Source organism: Dendrobates tinctorius, unplaced genomic scaffold (assembly GCF_039654945.1).
Source record: "Dendrobates tinctorius isolate UK_male_01 unplaced genomic scaffold, ASM3965494v1 ptg000059l, whole genome shotgun sequence".
In the NCBI taxonomy this organism is placed as follows: Eukaryota; Metazoa; Chordata; class Amphibia; order Anura; family Dendrobatidae; genus Dendrobates; species Dendrobates tinctorius.
Genome location: NW_027361727.1, coordinates 10,807,910 through 10,827,500, shown reverse-complemented (window position 1 = coordinate 10,827,500; position 19,591 = coordinate 10,807,910). Strand labels below are relative to the sequence as shown.

General features: G+C 46.7%; 1 protein-coding gene across 2 annotated transcripts in view; it reads right to left on the bottom strand.

Annotated features, from left to right (window-relative positions):
- Positions 1-18,166, bottom strand: part of RNF141 (ring finger protein 141) — a 35,757-nt gene extending 17,591 nt beyond the window's left edge. Inside the window, exon 1 of one of the 2 annotated variants that reach the window (XM_073578392.1) lies at positions 18,014-18,166. The gene's annotated coding sequence lies outside the window, so the exon portion shown is untranslated. The remainder of the gene's footprint in view (positions 1-18,013) is intronic. The other variant, XM_073578393.1, reaches the window with a different exon arrangement.
- Positions 18,167-19,591: the final 1,425 nt, after the last annotated feature.

Below are 19,591 nucleotides of genomic sequence, written 5' to 3'. Positions count from 1 at the left end.
ACAGTCTGTCCATAGGACAACAATCAGTCGTACACTGCACAAATCTGGCCTTTATGGAAGAGTGGCAAGAAGAAAGCCATTTCTCAAAGAGATCCATAAAAAGTGTTGTTTAAAGTTTGCAACAAGCCACCTGGGAGACACACCAAACATGCTTTTTGGCAACAATGCCAAACGATATGTTTGGCGTAAAGGTAACAGCTTATGACCCTGAACACACCATCCCCACTGTCAAACATGGTGGTGGCATCATCATGGTTTGGGCCTGCTTTTCTTCAGCAGGGACAGGGAAGATGGTTACAATTGATGGGAATATGGATGGAGCCAAATACAGGACCATTCTGGAAAACCTGTTGGAGTCTGTAAAAGACCTGAGACTGGGACGGAGATTTGTCTTCCAAAAAGACAATGATCCCAAACAAAGTAAAATCTACAATGGAATGGTTCACAAATAAACGTATCCAGGTGTTAGAATGGTCAAGTCAAAGTCCAGATCTGAATCCAATTGAGAATCTGTGGAAAGAGCTGAAAACTGCTGTTCACAAACGATCTCCATCAAACCTCACTGAGCTCGAGCTGTTTGCCAAGGAAGAATGGGCAAGATACTGCACGCCCCACTTTTCAGTTTTTGAATTCCCACAAAAATTTAAAATAACCAATAAATTTCGTTCAACTTTACAATTGTGTTCCACTTGTTGTTGATTCTTCACCAAAAATTTACATTTGGTATCTTTATGTTTGAAGCATGATATGTGGGAAAAGGTTGAAAAGTTCCAGGGGGCAAATACTTTCGCCAAGGCACTGTATGTGGGCACATACCTGTGCCCACCACACCTCAAATCAACTCCAGGCCTTTTATCTGCTTGAGAATGATTGATTGAGAATGACATAACGAAGGGATTGCCCACACCTGTCCATGAAATAGCCTTGGAGTCAATTGTCCAATTATTTTAGGACCCTTCAAAAACAGGCTGGCACATGTAAAGGAGCTGAAACTCCTAAACCCTTCATCCAATTTTAATGTCGATCCCCTCAAATGAAAGCTGAAAGTCTGAACTTCAACTGCATCTGAATTGTTTTGTTTAAAATTCATTGTGGTAATGTCTAGAACCAAAATTAGAAAAATGTTGTCTCTGTCGAAATATATTTGGACCTAACTGTATATATGGGCACATACCTGTGTGTGTATTCAAATTCAAATAAGCTTTATTGGCAGGACTAAATACACATTAGTTTTGCCAAAGCAAGTGTACAAAAGGGAATAGGGATAGGGACTGTAGGGATGTTGGGTAGGGGCTGTAGGAAAGGTGGATGGGGGCAGATCCAGGATGGGGCTATAGAAGTCCATGGCATGGGGAAGGTGGATGGGGGGGCATGGGTCAGATCCAGGGTGGGGGCCATATACATACAGTAGATAAAAGCAGATTAGAAATCTGCTCTGTTATTGAAAGCATTATCTATGAGCTCAAAAACCTTTCAGGTGATGCAGTTTTTTAAAAAGCTGATCTGCTTTTGCAACTGAAAAACGTGTCCTCAATAAACGCAGGAAAAACGCTGTGTGTGAATGTAGCCTTAGATCAGGAATAGAACAGCCATTTACAGGACATTTCATAACTTTCCCAAATTCCTATGAAAAAATATTCAGCACATTCTGCATTGAATTACTGTACCCAATTTATTATATATTTTAGGAGTTGGAGTCGGTCCATTTTATACCGACTCCAACTCCGACTCCACAGCCCTGCATATACCCATCACACATCCTCCATCCCATAGTCTCATGCCCATATACCCATCATACATATCCTCCATCCCATAGTCCCATGCCCATATACCCATCACACATCCTCCATCCCATAGTCTCATGCCCATATACCCATCATACATATCCTCCATCCCATAGTCCCATGCCCATATACCCATCACACATCCTCCATCCCATAGTCTCGTGCCCATATACCCATCATACATATCCTCCATCCCATAGTCCCATGCCCATATACCCATCACACATCCTCCATCCCATAGTCTCATGCCCATATACCCATCATACATATCCTCCATCCCATAGTCCCGTGCCCATATACCCATCACACATCCTCCATCCCATAGTCTCGTGCCCATATACCCATCATACATATCCTCCATCCCATAGGCCCGTGCCCATATACCCATCATACATATTCGCCATTCCATAGTCGAGTGCCCATATACCCATCACACATCCTCCATCCCATAGTGCCATGCCCATATACCCATCACACATCCTTCATCTCATAGTCCAATGCCCATATACCCATCATACATATCCTCCATCCCATAGTCCAGTGCCCATATACCCAGCAGACATCCTCCATCCCATAGGCCCGTGCCCATATACCCATCATACATATCCTCCATCCCATAGTCCAGTGCCCATATACCCGTCACACATCCTCCATCTCATAGTCAACCATTATGACATCATAATGAGGGGCAGGGCTTGATACGCACACACTTTTTCCCCAGTATGTAGATAGGGGCAAAATTGTTTGGTGAATTGGAACGCGCGGGGTTAAAATTTCGCCTCACAACATAGCCTATGACGCTCTCGGGGTCCAGACGTGTGACTGTGCCAAATTTTGTAGCTGTAGCTGCGACGGTGCGGATGCCAATCCCGGACATACACACACACACACACATACACACATACATACATACACACACTTGAGTTTTATATATTAGATATATGTGTGGGCACATACCTGTGTGCATAATATATATACACACACAGTCCCTATCCCTATTCTCTCTTGTACACTTGCTTTGGCAAAACTAATGTGTATTTAGTCCTGCCAATAAAGCTTCTTTGAATTTGAATATGTAGCGTCCATCCTGCTGCCCCCTCTGTACAGTATATATGTAGCGTCCATCCTGCTGACCCCTCTGTACAGTATATATGTAGCGTCCATCCTGCTGACCCCTCTGTACAGTATATATGTAGCGTCCATCCTGCTGACCCCTCTGTACAGTATATATGTAGCGTCCATCCTGCTGACCCCTCTGTACAGTATATATGTAGCGTCCATCCTGCTGACCCCTCTGTACAGTATATATGTAGCGTCCATCCTGCTGACCCCTCTGTACAGTATATATGTAGCGTCCATCCTGCTGACCCCTCTGTACAGTATATATGTAGCGTCCATCCTGCTGACCCCTCTGTACAGTATATATGTAGCGTCCATCCTGCTGACCCCTCTGTACAGTATATATGTAGCGTCCATCCTGCTGACCCCTCTGTACAGTATATATGTAGCGTCCATCCTGCTGACCCCTCTGTACAGTATATATGTAGCGTCCATCCTGCTGACCCCTCTGTACAGTATATATGTAGCGTCCATCCTGCTGACCCCTCTGTACAGTATATATGTAGCGTCCATCCTGCTGACCCCTCTGTACAGTATATATGTAGCGTCCATCCTGCTGACCCCTCTGTACAGTATATATGTAGCGTCCATCCTGCTGACCCCTCTGTACAGTATATATGTAGCGTCCATCCTGCTGACCCCTCTGTACAGTATATATGTAGCGTCCATCCTGCTGACCCCTCTGTACAGTATATATGTAGCGTCCATCCTGCTGACCCCTCTGTACAGTATATATGTAGCGTCCATCCTGCTGACCCCTCTGTACAGTATATATGTAGCGTCCATCCTGCTGACCCCTCTGTACAGTATATATGTAGCGTCCATCCTGCTGACCCCTCTGTACAGTATATATGTAGCGTCCATCCTGCTGACCCCTCTGTACAGTATATATGTAGCGTCCATCCTGCTGACCCCTCTGTACAGTATATATGTAGCGTCCATCCTGCTGACCCCTCTGTACAGTATATATGTAGTGTAGTATAGCCCCATCCTGGGATCTGCCCCATCCTCCCATCCACCTTTCCTACAGCCCCTACCCAACATCCCTACAGTCCCTATCCCCATTCCCTTCTGTACACTTGCTTTGGCAAAACTAATGTGTATTTAGCCCTGCCAATAAAGCTTCTTTGAATTGAATATATATGCACATACCTGTGTGTGTATATTTTATATATATATATATATATATATATATATATATATATATATATATTGTATATATATGGGCACATACCTGTGTGTATATATGACCCTGACTTTATACAGAGACTGAGAAATATAGACATTCAGATCCTCCTGGAAACATGGACCAGAGCCAAAGAGGAGTCTCTGGTGCCCCAGCGGATACAGGGCAATCTCTGTCCCTGCCCTGAAAAATAAAAACATCAAACAGGGCCGGAGCTCAGGAGGAATACTGATCTGGCATAAAGAGGAGCTCCACCAGTACATCAAACCGGTGAAGAGAGGAGGCAGCCACATATGGATCAGGATCAGCAGCTCCATCTTCACCTCTCAGTCTGATGTCCACCTCTGCGCCACCTATATACCACCACCAGAGTCACCCTACTTCAATCCAGACGGCTTCGAGATCTTACAAAGAGAAGCCGCCCACTATCAGGGCCTGGGCAAAGTTCTCATCTATGGAGACCTCAATGCAAGAACAGGGAGAGAAAACGACTTCCTGACCATGGATGGGAGCATCTACATATTTGCAGCAGAGAATGACGGCCAAGACTCAGTAGTCACAGAGAGAGACAGCTATGACAGTACAGTCAACAAAAGTGGTAAAAAGCTCCTGAACGTATGCAGAAGTTTAGGACTTCATAATTCTTAATGGATGAACCAAAGGAGACTCCTTAGGGAAGTGTACACTAAACTCCCATGTAGGGAGAAGTGTAGTAGATTATGCGATCACAGATATGAACCTGACAGATATCAGCGCCTTCATAGTCTCCCCACAAACGCACCTGTCAGACCACAGCCAACTTCTTCTGTACTTGAAATCTACAGAGAAACCATCCACTCAAAAGCCTCAGCAGAGCGGCCTCTTCACCTGGCCTCCATCCTATAAATGGCACAAAATGTCGGCATTAAAGTATAAAGAGGCTCCCAGCAGACCTGAAATACAGCGGATGCTCCACCACTTCTATAACTACGAGTACCAGCCTAACCCAAAGGGAGTGAGTCAAGCTGCAAAAGACCTCAACAATATATCCTATGCAATGGCCAGACTGTCCAACCTTAAAAAAGTCAACTACAAGAGACTAAAAGAAAAACAGATCAACGGATGGTTTGACAGAGAATATAAAGCTGTACGGAAGACCCTGAGAACAGCCTCAAACAAAAAACACAGAGACCCCAACAACCCGGGTCTGAGGGAAGCCTATGACACCATACAAAGGCAGTACAAAACCATCCTCAGGAGGAAGAAGCAGAGTTACATCTCCACCAAACTTAACCAACTCCAAGACGCCCTCCAAGACAACTCCTTCTTGGAACTATGGAACCACATGGGCACAAAAGACAAGAAAAACAACATCCATATCCAAAATGGCAACATCTGGCTCCAGTACTTCAGAGACCTCTATAAAGACATTCCAAAGGAAGATCTAAGCCAAGAACAGGAAAGCATAATGGCAAAACTAAAAGCAATGGAGGAAAAAGTAAAAAATTTCCAAAACCCCATGGATGCACCTATTACATTACAGGAAGTAGCAGAGAGAATCTCTTCCATAAGATGTAGAAAAGCAGGTGGCCTGGATGGAATCCTACCAGAAATGCTGAAGTAGACTGCAATGGTTAAACTCTTCAATACTGTGCTAAGTGCCGTCTACTTCCCTCGTACCTGGAATCAAGGCCTCATCACACCCATCCACAAGAATGGGGACAGGTATGACTCAGCCAACTACAGAGGCATATGTGTCAGCAGCAACCTGGGAAAACTGTTCAACAGCATCCTGAACAAGAGGATCCTCAGTTTCCTCACTGAGCACAACGTCTTCAGCAAGAACCAAGCTTGGTTCATGCTAACCACTGCACGACTGACCACATCTACACCCTGCACAGCCTCATTCAGAGCCAAGTCCACAATACAAAGAACGGGAACATATACGCCTGTTTCGTGGACTTTAAAAAGGCCTTTGATTCGGTGTGGCACCCAGGCTTATTCCTGGAACTGCTGGAGAGCGGAATAGGAGGAAAGACCTACAATGTTATCAAAAGCTCCTACACCGAGAACCTCTGCAGTGTGAGTGTGAGCGGCAGAAGAACGGCTTATTTCCAGCAGAGCCGGGGAGTCAGACAAGGCTGCAGCCTAAGCCCAACGCTCTTCAACATTTACATCAACGAGCTGGCTACTGCTCTGGAATCTTCCACAGCACCAGGTCTCACCCTCCACGACGCGCAGGTGAAATTCCTGCTGTACAGTCATGGCCAAAAGTTTTGAGAATGACACAAATATTAATTTTTACAAAGTCTACTGCTTCATTTTTTCTAATGGCGATTTGCATATACTCCAGAATGTTATAAAGAGTGATGAGCTTAACAGCAATTACTTGCAAAGTCAATATTTGCCTAGAAAATTAACTTTATCCCCCAAAACACATTTCAACATCATTGCAGCCCTGCCTTAAAAGGACCAGCTAACATCGTTTCAGTGATTACTCCATTAACACAGGTGTGGGTGTTGATGAGGACAGGGCTGGAGATCAATCTGTCATGATTAAGTAAGATTGACACCACTGGACACTTTAAAAGGAGGCTGGTGCTTGGCATCATTGTTTCTCTTCTGTTAACCATGGTTATCTCTAAAGAAACACGTGCAGTCATCATTGCACTGCACAAAAATGGCCTAACAGGGAAGAGTATCGCAGCTAGAAAGATTGCACCTCAGTCAACAATCTATCGCATCATCAAGAACTTCAAGGAGAGAGGTTCCCTTGTTGCCAAAAAGGCTCCAGGGTGCCCAAGAAAGACCGGCAAGCGCCAGGACCATCTCTTAAAAGTGTTTCAGCTGCGGATCGGGCTACCAGCAGTACAGAGCTTGCTCAGGAATGGCAGCAGGCAGGTGTGAGTGCATCTGCACGCACTGTGAGGCGGAGACTCTTGGAGCAAGGCCTGGTCTCAAGGAGGGCAGCAAAGAAGCCACTTCTCTCCAGAAAAAACATCATGTACAGACTGATATTCTGCAAGAGGTACAGGGAGTGGACAGCTGAGGACTGGGGTAAAGTCATTTTCTCTGATGAATCCCCTTTTCGATTGTTTGGGACATCTGGACAACGGCTTATTCGGAGAAGACCAGGTGAGCGCTACCACCAGTCTTGTCTCATGCCAACTGTCAAGCATCCTGAAACCATTCATGTGTGGGGTTGCTTCTCAGCCAAGGGAATGGGCTCTCTCTCAGTCTTGCCTAAAAACAGAGCCATGAATAAAGAATGGTACCAGAATGTCCTCCAAGAGCAACTTCTCCCAACCGTCCAAGAGCAGTTTGGCGATCAACAATGCCTTTTTCAACATGATGGAGCACCTTGCCATAAAGCAAAGGTGATAACTAAATGGCTCAGGGAACAAAACATAGAGATTTTGGGACCTTGGCCTGGAAACTCCCCAGATCTTAATCCCATTGAGAACTTGTGGTCAATCATCAAGAGACGGGTGGACAAACAAAAACCTTCAAATTCAGACAAAATAAAAGCATTGATTTTGCAAGAATGGACTGCCATCAGTCAGGATTTGATCCAGAAGTTGATTGAGAGCATGCCAGGGAGAATTGCTGAGGTCCTGAAGAAGAAGGGTCAACACTGCAAATATTGACTTGCTGCATTATCTCATTCTAACTGTCAATATAACCTTTTGTTACTCATAATATGATTGCAATTACATTTCTGTATGTGATAAAAACATCTGACAAACACACATAAAAACCAGAGGGCAGCAGATCATGAGAAAATATAATATTTGTGTCATTCTCAAAACTTTTGGCCATGACTGTATGCAGATGACCTGCTGCTTCTGTCACCATCCGAGAAGGGCCTCCAAGAAAACCTGAAAATCTTAGAGAAATTCAGCTCCACCTGGGAACTACCGGTCAACCTAAAGAAAACCAACATCATGGTGTTCCAGAAGAGAAAGAGAAAATGAGACCAGCACCCTTCATTTGTCCTCAACAGCTGCGTCCTTACAGGAACAGACAAATATACCTACCTGGGCCTAGAGATTCACCGGTCAGGGAGCTTCAAACAAACCATAGAGACCCTGAAAGACAAGGCCTGCAAAACCTTCTATGCCATCCGAAGGAAACTATACCATCTGAAGCCACCGGTGAGGGTCTGGTTAAAAATCTTCGACTCTATCATCGCCCCAATCCTCCTGTATGGCAGCGAAGTCTGGGGTCCTCACACCTACCCAGACTGGTCAAGGAGGGATCCAAGCCCAACAGAAATATTCCACCTGGAATTCTGCAAGCACCTTCTCCAAGTCCATCGGAGCACCTCCAACAGTGCTTGCCGGGCCGAGCTGGAAAGATTCAATCTACACCTAACTGTTCTAAAGAGGGCACTGTCATTCCAGGCTCACCTACGTAGGTGCAATCCAAGCTCCCATCATCATAAAGCCCTGACACATGTAGGAGAAACAGAAAAACCAGGACCCTCGGAACAGCTCACCCAAACCCAACCTGACCAGAACACCAATCACAGCAACCGGACAAAAGAAGGAATCAGGAAGATGGTAGACGAAGGCCAGGAGAGGTACGTAAGTGACTGGAAGAAGGACATCATCAGCTCACAGAAACTGACCATGTACCGGAGTCTACAGAGAGACTACAGACTAGCCCCATACCTGGAGAAACTCACGGACCCCAGAGACCGTAAGATCCTGAGCCGGTATAGACTCAGTGCCCACAGTCTGGCCATCGAATCCGGCCGACACAGGCAGAGCTACAAGCCCAGGGAGGAAAGACTGTGCCATCACTGTGACCAGGAGGCCCTGGAGGATGAGACCCACTTCCTGCTACACTGCTCCAAATACTCAGCAGTGAGGGACACTCACTTCAGGAGACTCTCACATCTCTTCCCGGATTTCATCACCATGAAGGAGGAAGAGAAAACATATATCCTGCTGGGGGAAGAAGAGAGAGCAGTAGAGATAGCGGCGCAATATGTGAGCGAATGTCATAGACTGCGAGAAAGAGAACTATGATATGCCATGGACTTCTATGGCCCCCACCCTGGATATGCCCCATCCCCCCATCCACATGCTATGGACTTCTATAGCCCCATCCTGGATCTGCCCCCATCCACCTTTCCTACAACCCCTACCCAACTGCCAATATAGCTTCTTTGAATTGAAAGAGAAAGGGAGAGAGAGAGAGGCACATAGAATCATAGAATTGTAGAGTTGGAAGGGACCTCCTGGGCCATCTGGTCCAACCCCCTGCCCAAAGCAGGATTCGCTAAATCATCCCAGTCAGATGTCTGTCCAGCCTCTATTTGAAGACATCCATTGAAGGAGAACTCACCACTTCTCATGGCAGCTTGTTCCACTCATTGATCACTAACTGTCAAAAAGTTTTTTCTAATATCTAATCTGTGTCTCCTCCCATTCAGTTTCATGCCATTGCTTCTAGTCTTTCCTTGTGCAAATGAGAATAAAGATGATCCTTCTACAATGTGACAGCCCTTGAGATATTTGTAGACAGCTATTAAGTCTCCTCTCAGTCTTCTCTTTTGCAAACTAAACAATCCCAAATCCTGCAACCTTTCCTCATAAGACAGGGTTTGCAGACCGGTCACCATTCTGGTTGCTCTTTTCTGAACTTGCTCCAGTTTGTTGATGTCTTTTTTAAAATGTGGTGCCCAAAACTGGACACAATATTCCAGATGAGGTCTGACCAAAGAGGAGTAGAGGGAAATAATGACTTCACGTGATCTAGACTGTATGCTTCTGTTAATACATCCTAGAATTGCATTTGCTTTTTTTGCTGCTGCATCACACTGTTGACTCATATTCAGTTTGTGATCTATTAGTATACCCAAGTCTTTTTCACATGTGCTGTTGCTTAGGCCTATTCCTCCCATTCTGTATATGCTTTTTTCATTTTTATTGCCCAGATGTAGTACTTTGCATACACATACCTGTGTGTGTGTATATATTTGTGGGCACATACCTGTGTGTGTATATCTACAACCCCTACCCAACATCCCTACAGTCCTTATCCCTTTTGTACACTTGCTTTGGCAAAACTAATGTGTATTTAGTCCTGCCAATAAAGCTTCTTTGAATTTGAATAATATGTGGTAACATGCCTGTGTGTATATATATGGGCACATACCTGTGTGTGAAGTTGTGGCCAAAAGTATTAACACCCCTGCAATTCTGTCAGATAATACTCAGTTTCTTCCTGAAAATGATTGCAAACACAAATTCTTTGGTATTATTATCTTGATTTAATTTGTCTTAAATGAAAAAACACAAAAAGAATTGTCCTAAAGCCAAATTGGATATAATTCCACACCAAACATAAAAAAGAGGGTGGACAAAAGTATTGGCACTGTTCGAAAAATCATGTGATGCTTCTCTAATTTGTGTAATTAACAGCACCTGTAACTTACCTGTGGCACCTAACAGGTGTTGGCAATAACTAAATCACACTTGCAGCCAGTTGACATGGATTAAAGTTGACTCAACCTCTGTCCTGTGTCCTTGTGTGTACCACATTGAGCATGGAGAAAAGAAAGAAGACCAAAGAACTGTCTGAGGACTTGAGGAACCAAATTGTGAGGAAGCATGAGCAATCTCAAGGCTACAAGTCCATCTCCAAAGACCTGAATGTTCCTGTGTCTACCGTGCACAGTGTCATCAAGAAGTGTAAAGCCCATGGCACTGTGGCTAACCTCCCTAGATGTGGACGGAAAAGAAAAACTGACAAGAGATTTCAATGCAAGATTGTGCGGATGTCGGATAAAGAACCTCGACTAACATCCAAACAAGTTCAAGCTGCCCTGCAGTCCGAGGGTACAACAGTGTCAACCCGTACTATCCGTCGGCGTCTGAATGAAAAGGGACTGTATGGTAGGAGACCCAGGAAGACCCCACTTCTTACCCCGAGACATAAAAAAGCCAGGCTGGAGTTTACCAAAACTTACCTGAAAAAGCCTAAAACGTTTTGGAAGAATGTTCTCTGGTCAGATGAGACAAAAGTAGAGCTTTTTAGGCAAAGGCATCAACATAGAGTTTACAGGAGAAAAAAAAAGAGGCATTCAAAGAAAAGAACACAGTCCCTACAGTCAAACATGGCGGAGGTTCCCTGATGTTTTGGGGTTGCTTTGCTGCCTCTGGCACTGGACTGCTTGACCGTGTGCATGGCATTATGAAGTCTGAAGACTACCAACAAATTTTGCAGCATAATGTAGGGCCCAGTGTGAGAAAGCTGGGTCTCCCTCAGAGGTCATGGGTCTTCCAGCAGGACAATGACCCAAAACACACTTCAAAAAGCACTAGAAAATGGTTTGAGAGAAAGCACTGGAGACTTCTAAGGTGGCCAGCAATGAGTCCAGACCTGAATCCCATAGAACACCTGTGGAGAGATCTAAAAATGGCAGTTTGGAGAAGGCACCCTTCTAATATCAGGGACCTGGAGCAGTTTGCCAAAGAAGAATGGTCTAAAATTCCAGCAGAGTATTGTAAGAAACTCATTGATGGTTACCGGAAGCGGTTGGTCGCAGTTATTTTGGCGAAAGGTTGTGCAACCAAGTATTAGACTGAGGGTGACAATACTTTTGTCTGGCCCATTTTTGGAGTTTTGTGTGAAATGATCAATGTTTTGCTTTTTGCTTCATTCTCTTTTTGTGTTTTTTTTTCATTTAAGACAAATTAAATCAAGATAATAATACCAAAGAATTTGTGTTTGCAATCATTTTCAGGAAGAAACTGAGTATTATCTGACAGAATTGCAGGGGTGCCAATACTTTTGGCCACAACTGTATATGTGGGCACATACCTGTGTGTATCTATCTACAGCCCCTACCCAACATCCCTACAGTCCCTATCCCCATTTCCTTCTGTACACTTGCTTTGGCAAAACTAATGTGTAGAGTTGAGCGACTTTTGTTTTTTTAGGGTCGCGTTTCGTTTCGTGAAACCCGACTTTTCCAAAAGTCGGGTCGAGCAAGATCGTCCGATTATAGGGAAAAGTCGGGGTCGTCCCGAAACACGAAACCCAATGTAAGTCAATGGGGAATAAAAGTCGGCAGTGAGAGGAGGACAGGAAACACACCTACAGTGCCCATTTGAATGCCAAAAGCATCAATTTTTCTTACTTAAGCTTGTCAACCTTAATTAACTTCATAATACAAGTTACGCACTGAAAAATGGGGGTTATTTGGCTACAGACTGTGGGGGGGGGGGAGGGCTGGCTCCAGGTTTTCATGTGCCCTGGGCGAAAGAGCGCCCCTTTAACACATACCACAACTCATCATGCTCCGATACGGCAGAGAAATAGCGGTATAGTACAATGAAAAATACCTCACTTTTTACATCTCATGACGAGGCCCATCTATTTCTCCATACAGAATCATTGGTCCCATATAATGTTTGAAACAGTATATGATGAGCTCCACATAATGCTACAGTATATGTTGGTCCCCATGGATGAAGCTCCACTGTCTTATGGGCCCAAATAATGCTCCAAACATAATGGGCCCCATTTCTAATGCTCTAGTGTATAATGGGCCCTGTAAATGCTGCTCCAGTGTCTGATGTCCACCTTTGGAATGTTCCAGTGTATGGTGGGCCCCATCTATCATTCTCAGACGGTGTTAGGCCCAGTATGGATTGCACGTGATTGCACAAAGGTTAGAAAGGGTACCGTATCCCCGGATAACATGTATGGATAGCGTACACATTCAAAATATATGTCTATACATCAGGAGGCAGGCTCAGACGGTGTCAGGCACAGTATGGATTTGACGGCCCAGATTACACAGCGGAGGAGCAGGGAGAGGTAAAGATTGCAAATGCTGGGGCCCTGCCCAAGCAAGGGGGGCCCACTCGTGGGCGTCGGTACTGGCACTGGGCCCCTCATAGTACAGCGGTGTGTCTGACGGCGGGTGTGCACCACCACCGTCAGAGACACTTGATTGCACTATGAGGGACCCTGTGCCAGTGCCCGTGCCCAAGAGTCGGCCTACCCACCTGTCCAGGGCAACGGCACTCACACAGTGTCGTGCGGTAGGTGGTGACCCCGGCCATGGGGGGGGGGGAGGCAGCACAGTTAGGGAGTTTTAGAAAGTGGCATATGTTGATGTTGGACATTCAGCTGATGCAAAAGGCGAAATAGGTGAAGTACCAGGAAGAGGTGGACCAAAGCAAGCCATTTTTCTGTCACCCTATGTGTCATCAGGGGAAGGTGGGACAAAATCCTTGGAAACCCATGCGTGGTTCATTTTAATGAAGGTTAGATCATCCACATTTTGGGTTGACAGACGGGTCCTTTTTTCTGTCAGGATTGATCCAGCTGCACTGAAGACTCTTTCCGATAGCACACTTGCAGCTGGGCAAGCGAGCTCCTGTAAGGCATATTGTGCCAATTCAGGCCAGGTGTCCAGTTTAGCGGCCCAATAGTCAAAGGGGAATGACCTGTGTGGGAGAACATCGATATGGGAGGAAAAGTAGTTTGTAACCATAGTTGACAACTGCTGTCTCCTGTCACTTTCCATCGATGCAGTATTACCAGTTGTGTGACCGGTATTTGAAAAATCAGTCCACAACATTGTCATGAGCCCCCTGTCTCCAACGCCACTTCTGCTGTGTGCACCATGAACACCTCTGCCAAGCTGCCCCCGGCCCGTACGGCTCGTGTGAGAACCATCACCGCTGCTGCTTTGTGCTGGGAATGCCTCAAGCAACCGATTTACCAGAGTTGCTTGTTTATTAGCCAATATTAGGTCAAGGTTCTCCTGTGGCATGATGTTTTGTAATTTGCCTTTATAGCGTGGATCCAGGATGCTGGCCAACCAGTAGTCGTCATCGTTCATCATTTTGGCAATGCGGGGGTCCCTTTTTAGGATCCGCAAGGCATAATCTGACATGTGGGCCAATGTTCCCGGTGTCAATGATGCACTGCGAGTGCTGGGTGGAGGAGCACTTTCTGGCAAATCCACATCCCTCCAGTCACGCACAAACCCTGTACCAGACCTTGCCACGCCAACATTTTCACTTGCCCCACGAGATGCATCCTCCTCCCCTAAGTAATCATCCCCATCATCCTCCTCCTCCTCCTCTTCTTCCTCCACCTCGTCCAGGAGAGGTCCCTGAGCAGACAATGGCTGAATGTCATCAAGGATTCCCTCCTCCTCTTCCTCCTCATCAACATTGGCTGCAGACGCCTGCTCCTTAAGGTGCGTCAAAGTTTGCATGAGCAGACGCATAAGTGGGATGCTCATGCTTAGGATGGCGTCGTCTGCGCTTACCAGCCGTGTGCATTCCTCAAAACACTGAAGGACTTTACAAAGGTCTTTCAGCTTCGACCACTGCACACCTGTCAACTCCATGTCTGCTCTCAAAGTGCCTGGCCGTGTATCCTCCCACAAATGCATTATGGCCTGCCTCTGCTCGCACAGCCGCTCCACCATGTGCAGGGTGGAGTTCCACCTTGTTGCAATGTCGATAATGAGGCGGTGGTTGGGAAGGTGGAGCAATCGCTGCAGCTTCTGCATACGAACGGAGTGTACAGGCGACCAGCGGATGTGCGCGCACAGTCTTCGCACCTTCTGGAGCAGGGCTGTTAACTCCGGATAATTTTTGAGGAAGCACTGCACCACCAGGTTCAAGGTGTGAGCCAAGCAAGGTAAGTGGCTGAGTTTTGAAAGGGCTATGGCTGCCACAAAATTACGGCCGTTATCACTAACTACCTTGCCTGCCTCAAGATGTACACTGCCCAGCCATGACTCAGTTTGTCGCTTCAAGTACTCGGCCAGCACCTCGGCGGTGTGTCTGTCGCCCAAACACATCATCTGCAACACAGCCTGCTGACGCTTTCCACTAGCTGCTCGATAGGGGGACACATTGTGTGCAACAGTGGCAGCTGCAGATGGAGTGCTCGTACGACTGCGCTCTGTGGACGAGCTTTCGCTTCTGGAGGAGGAGGAGGAGGAGGAGGAGGAGGGTCGAACGCCTACAGCCAACTGTTTCCTATACCGTGGGCTAGGCAGCACTGTCCCACCACCGCTGTCCCCTGTGGACCCTGCATCCACCACATTAACCCAGTGCGCAGTGATGGACACGTAATGGCCCTGGCCATGCCGACTGGACCATGCATCAGTTGTGAGGTGCACCTTTCCGCTCACTGACTGCTTGAGTGCATGGACAATGCGGTCTTTCACATGATGGTGGAGGGCTGGGATGGCTTTGCGAGAGAAGAAGTGGCGACTGGGTAGGTCATAGCGTGGTACTGCATAGGCCATGAGTTCGCGGAAAGCTGCGCTTTCCACCAACCGAAAGGGCATCATCTCAAACGAGATTAGTTTGGCAATGTGGGCGTTCAAACCCAGTGTACGCGGATGAGAGACTGAGTACTTTCTTGACCTACTCATAGTGTCTGGGAGGGTGAGCTGGACTTGAGAGCTGCATATGGTGGAAGTAGCGGTGGACAGGGCGTACTGAGAGAGGGTTGATGATGGTGATGGAGTTGGTGTTCTTTCTCATGGCCTAGAATCAGTCTTTCGTTGATTTAACAGTGGGATTCCCTGACTGCTGTGGTCTTGCAACGACACCTCAACATTTGCTGCTGTGCTAACCGGTGGGCTTACAGTGGGGGAAACAATGTAGCGTTGCTGACTACCTTCGTTGTGATCAGTTGCACATGTGGCACTTGAGGTTTGGTGTTGTGTCCACGCTTGCAAGTGCATGCTGGTTAAATGTCTAAGCATGCAACTGGTATTCAAATTTTTCAGATTTTTCCCTCGGCTAAAGGTCTTTGCGCACTTCTTACAGATAACCTTGGCCTGATCATGAGGATTTTGTTCAAAAAAGTGCCACACTGCACTCTTCCTACTTTGGCAGACATTTTGCGGCCTAGCACGCTGTGATCTTTTGACCCTCTGGACAAGCTGTCCAGCAACTCTTTTGATTTTTGGAACCTGTCTTTGGAGTGCTCCGGGCCTGCCAGATAACAGCTGTTGCGATGTCGATGTCTGCTGTGGATGCTCCTCATCTGAGCTATTGGAAGCAGCACCCTCTTCCCCCAATGGATGCCAATCTGGGTCAACAACTGGGTCATCCATCACCTCCTCTTCTATGTCATGTGCACCTTCCTCTGTGTCACCGTGTATGGTGGTATAGTGTGCGGGAAGGGGCACCTGAGTCTCATCAGGGTCAAAATCTGGCTCTGTACACTGCGAGGACAATGTAGTGCTCTGAGTGAATGTACCAGCAGAATCATCCATCAGCGGCTGTGCATCAGTGCACTCCATGTCAGATTCATCTTGGCCTGGGTAATTCACCATTTGACTTGATAATCCAGGCATGGTATGTGAAAACAGCTCCATGGAGTAATCAGTAGTATGGCCTGCGTCATCCTTCAATCTTGGTTGGGGTGAAGGACACAAGGAAAGGTGTGGTTCATGAACATGAGCCTCCAATGACGACTCAGTGCTTTTACTTTTTACAACTGAAGAAGAGGAGGCGATAGAGCTGGAGGCTGAGTCAGCAATGTAAGACAAAACTTTTTCCTGATGCTCTGGCTTTAAAAGCGGTTTGCCAACTCCTAGAAAACTAAGCGTTCGAGGCCTTATGTAGCCAGACGATGACGCAGGGTCAGCACCTCCTGCATTCGGTCCTATTTTGCTCTTGCCACTACCATCAGATCCACCACCAACACCATCATTACCAGCTGCCAACCCCCGCCCAATTCCACGGCCTCTTCCACCAGCCTTCCTCATTTTTGGTAGAAATGTAGACAAAATCCAACAAACTATATAGTAATGTAAAACAAGGTACAAGGTGTCTATAGGACAGGGGAGATTTTGAATTTCTGCAGACACTTGTGGACATTGGACACTTTTGGATTGTGTGAGGCCCACTGATATCTGAGCGCTATGTGACAGGCTCGATGGCACAGCTGTGACCAAAGTGACTAGAGGATAAGGGAGATTTTGAATCTCTGCACACACTTTTGGACACTGGACACTTTTGGATTGTGTGAGGCCCACTGATATCTGAGCGCTATGTGACAGGCTCGATGGCACAGCTGTGACCAAAGTGACTAGAGGATAAGGGAGATTTTGAATCTCTGCACACACTTTTGGACACTGGACACTTTTGGATTGTGTGAGGCCCAATGAATATCTGAGCGCTATGTGACAGGCTCGATGGCACAGCTGTGACCTAAGTGACTAGAGGATAAGGGAGATTGGATTGCTTTTAAAAAAGCAGTTTGCGGAGCAGTGGGTAAACAGCAATGCAGGAATGTCAGGAAGCCTTAGAAGGCAGCCCAACAACCAACACCACTGATACACCACAATATAGCCTCCCCTTGCACTGCACACACAGTGACTGGTGTGTTGTGCAGGCCAAATCGCTAGCAGAAGCAGTTTTTTTGTCTTCTTCCCTGCCTAACTCTCTCCCTACAGAATCAGCAGCAACCTCTCCCTATACTAAGATCGGCAGAAGTAAGATGGCGGTCGGCGTGCACGCCCTTTTATACCCCCTGTGACGCCCACCAAAGCAAGCCAATCACTTGCATGCCCTTCTGAAAGATGGTGGTGACCCCTGCCTATGTCATCACGTTCCCACAGTGTCCGTGGATCCTGATTGGCTGAAAAAGAGAGCAAAACAAACTTTTGAAACGCGACTTTGGCGAGTAAGTCGCCGACCTCGTGGCCGACTTCATCCTAGGGTCGGGTTTCGTTTCATGAAACCCGACTTTGCCAAAAGTCGGCGACTTTTGAAATTTTTCGACCCGTTTCGCTCAACTCTACTAATGTGTATTTAGTCCTGCCAATAAAGCTTCTTTGAATTTGAATTATATGTGGCAACATACCTGTGTGTATACATTTATGTGGGCACATACTGTACCTGTGTGTGTGTATATATATATATATGTGGGCACATACCTGTGTGTGGAGCTGTCGCAGGGGCCATGTGTGGACAGAGTCGCCCGGGGACGGTGGATACACGCAAGAGCCTCCGCACGATCCGGTTCACGCGGATTGAAGTCACCCAACCGATGCTCCGTACACAGCTGACACACGCCCCGCCTCCCGTGCTGTGTTGTTGCTGACGTCATCACGCTACGCTCCCTGAGCTGTGGCGGCCATCTTTAAAATGGGAATGTCATTTCATTCTAGTTGTTCTAGTTCACGGACTCTGCCTCTTGTCTCCATGGAGACGGGCGAATCAGCCGTCAGTCATGTGACAAGGCCTGTGTTGCGCTGCACAGCGCTGTGCCCTCGGGTCTAGTGGCTGTGGTTACAGAGGTCTCTGGAGGGGACACCTGTGAGCCTCACCCTGTGAAGCACTGTGGGGTGTGACTTATTGGTGGACAGCCCCTTTTAGGGCTCAGCAAACATATTAGTAGATGAAAGTTCAGATTTTACATTCATATAAATACAGATCCATGGAATTATTGGCGCTTACATGGCCTCCATGAGCTCCCAGCAATGTTCTGGGGGTGTTAGCGGTGACCCTCCTAATGTCATCCCTCTCCCAATGATTGCACAGCGAGCCCGGGGTCTGTCTGCTGCAATTGATGCCTCTGCCCATTGTGATTCCAATGACTCCACTTTATGTTTACCCCCCTCTATCTGCCCCGATCTACCATGGACCCCCATGATCTCTCCTAGCTCTCCATGTGGAGGCCACCCAAATTCTTGGCAGTAGGCACAGTGTGACTGGCATTGTGGTGGGCGCTGTATATAGGTTATTGGTGATCATGACAGCTGGCACCGGTACAGGGGTATGTGTGACTGGCAGTGTATAGTATCTGACGCTGTATATCTGATTGCCGGCAGTATAATTTGGGCGCCGTAGCTGGCACTGTTATGGAGGGTAACTGTGACAAGTAGTAACCAGCATCGCAGTACTTGTAGTGGGCGATATTATGGTACCGTGGTAGCACTATGGAGTATTGGTGACTGGCAGTATATGGCGCCACAGTGACTGACGCTGGAGCTCAGATATTGGCATTATGGTTTGGGCCTAGTAGTCAGCCCTGTTATGACTCTGGTAACTGGTAATGAATTTGTGGTTGGAAATATTATAGCAGTATAGTAGTTGGCAGTGTTATTTGTGGCTGGCTGTATAGAGGACCATGGTGACTGGCACTGATTGTCACTGTCATTATTATGGGGGTATAGTGACTGGCACTGTTATGGGGGTAATTGGGAATAGTAGTATAGAAGACCATAGTGACTGGCACTGTGTTTGTCAGCCATTATTATGGGGGTACAATGACTGGCACTGTTATGGGGGCATTTGTCAATAGCAGTATAAAGGACCATGGTGACTGGCACTGTATTTGTGGCTGTCATTATTATGGGGGTACAATGACTGACACTGTTATGGGGGTATTTGTGAATAGCAGTATAGAGGACCATGGTGACTGGCACTGTATTTGTGGCTGTCATTATTATGGGGGTATAGTGACTGGCACTGTTATGGGGGTATTTCTGAATAGTATTATATAGGACCAT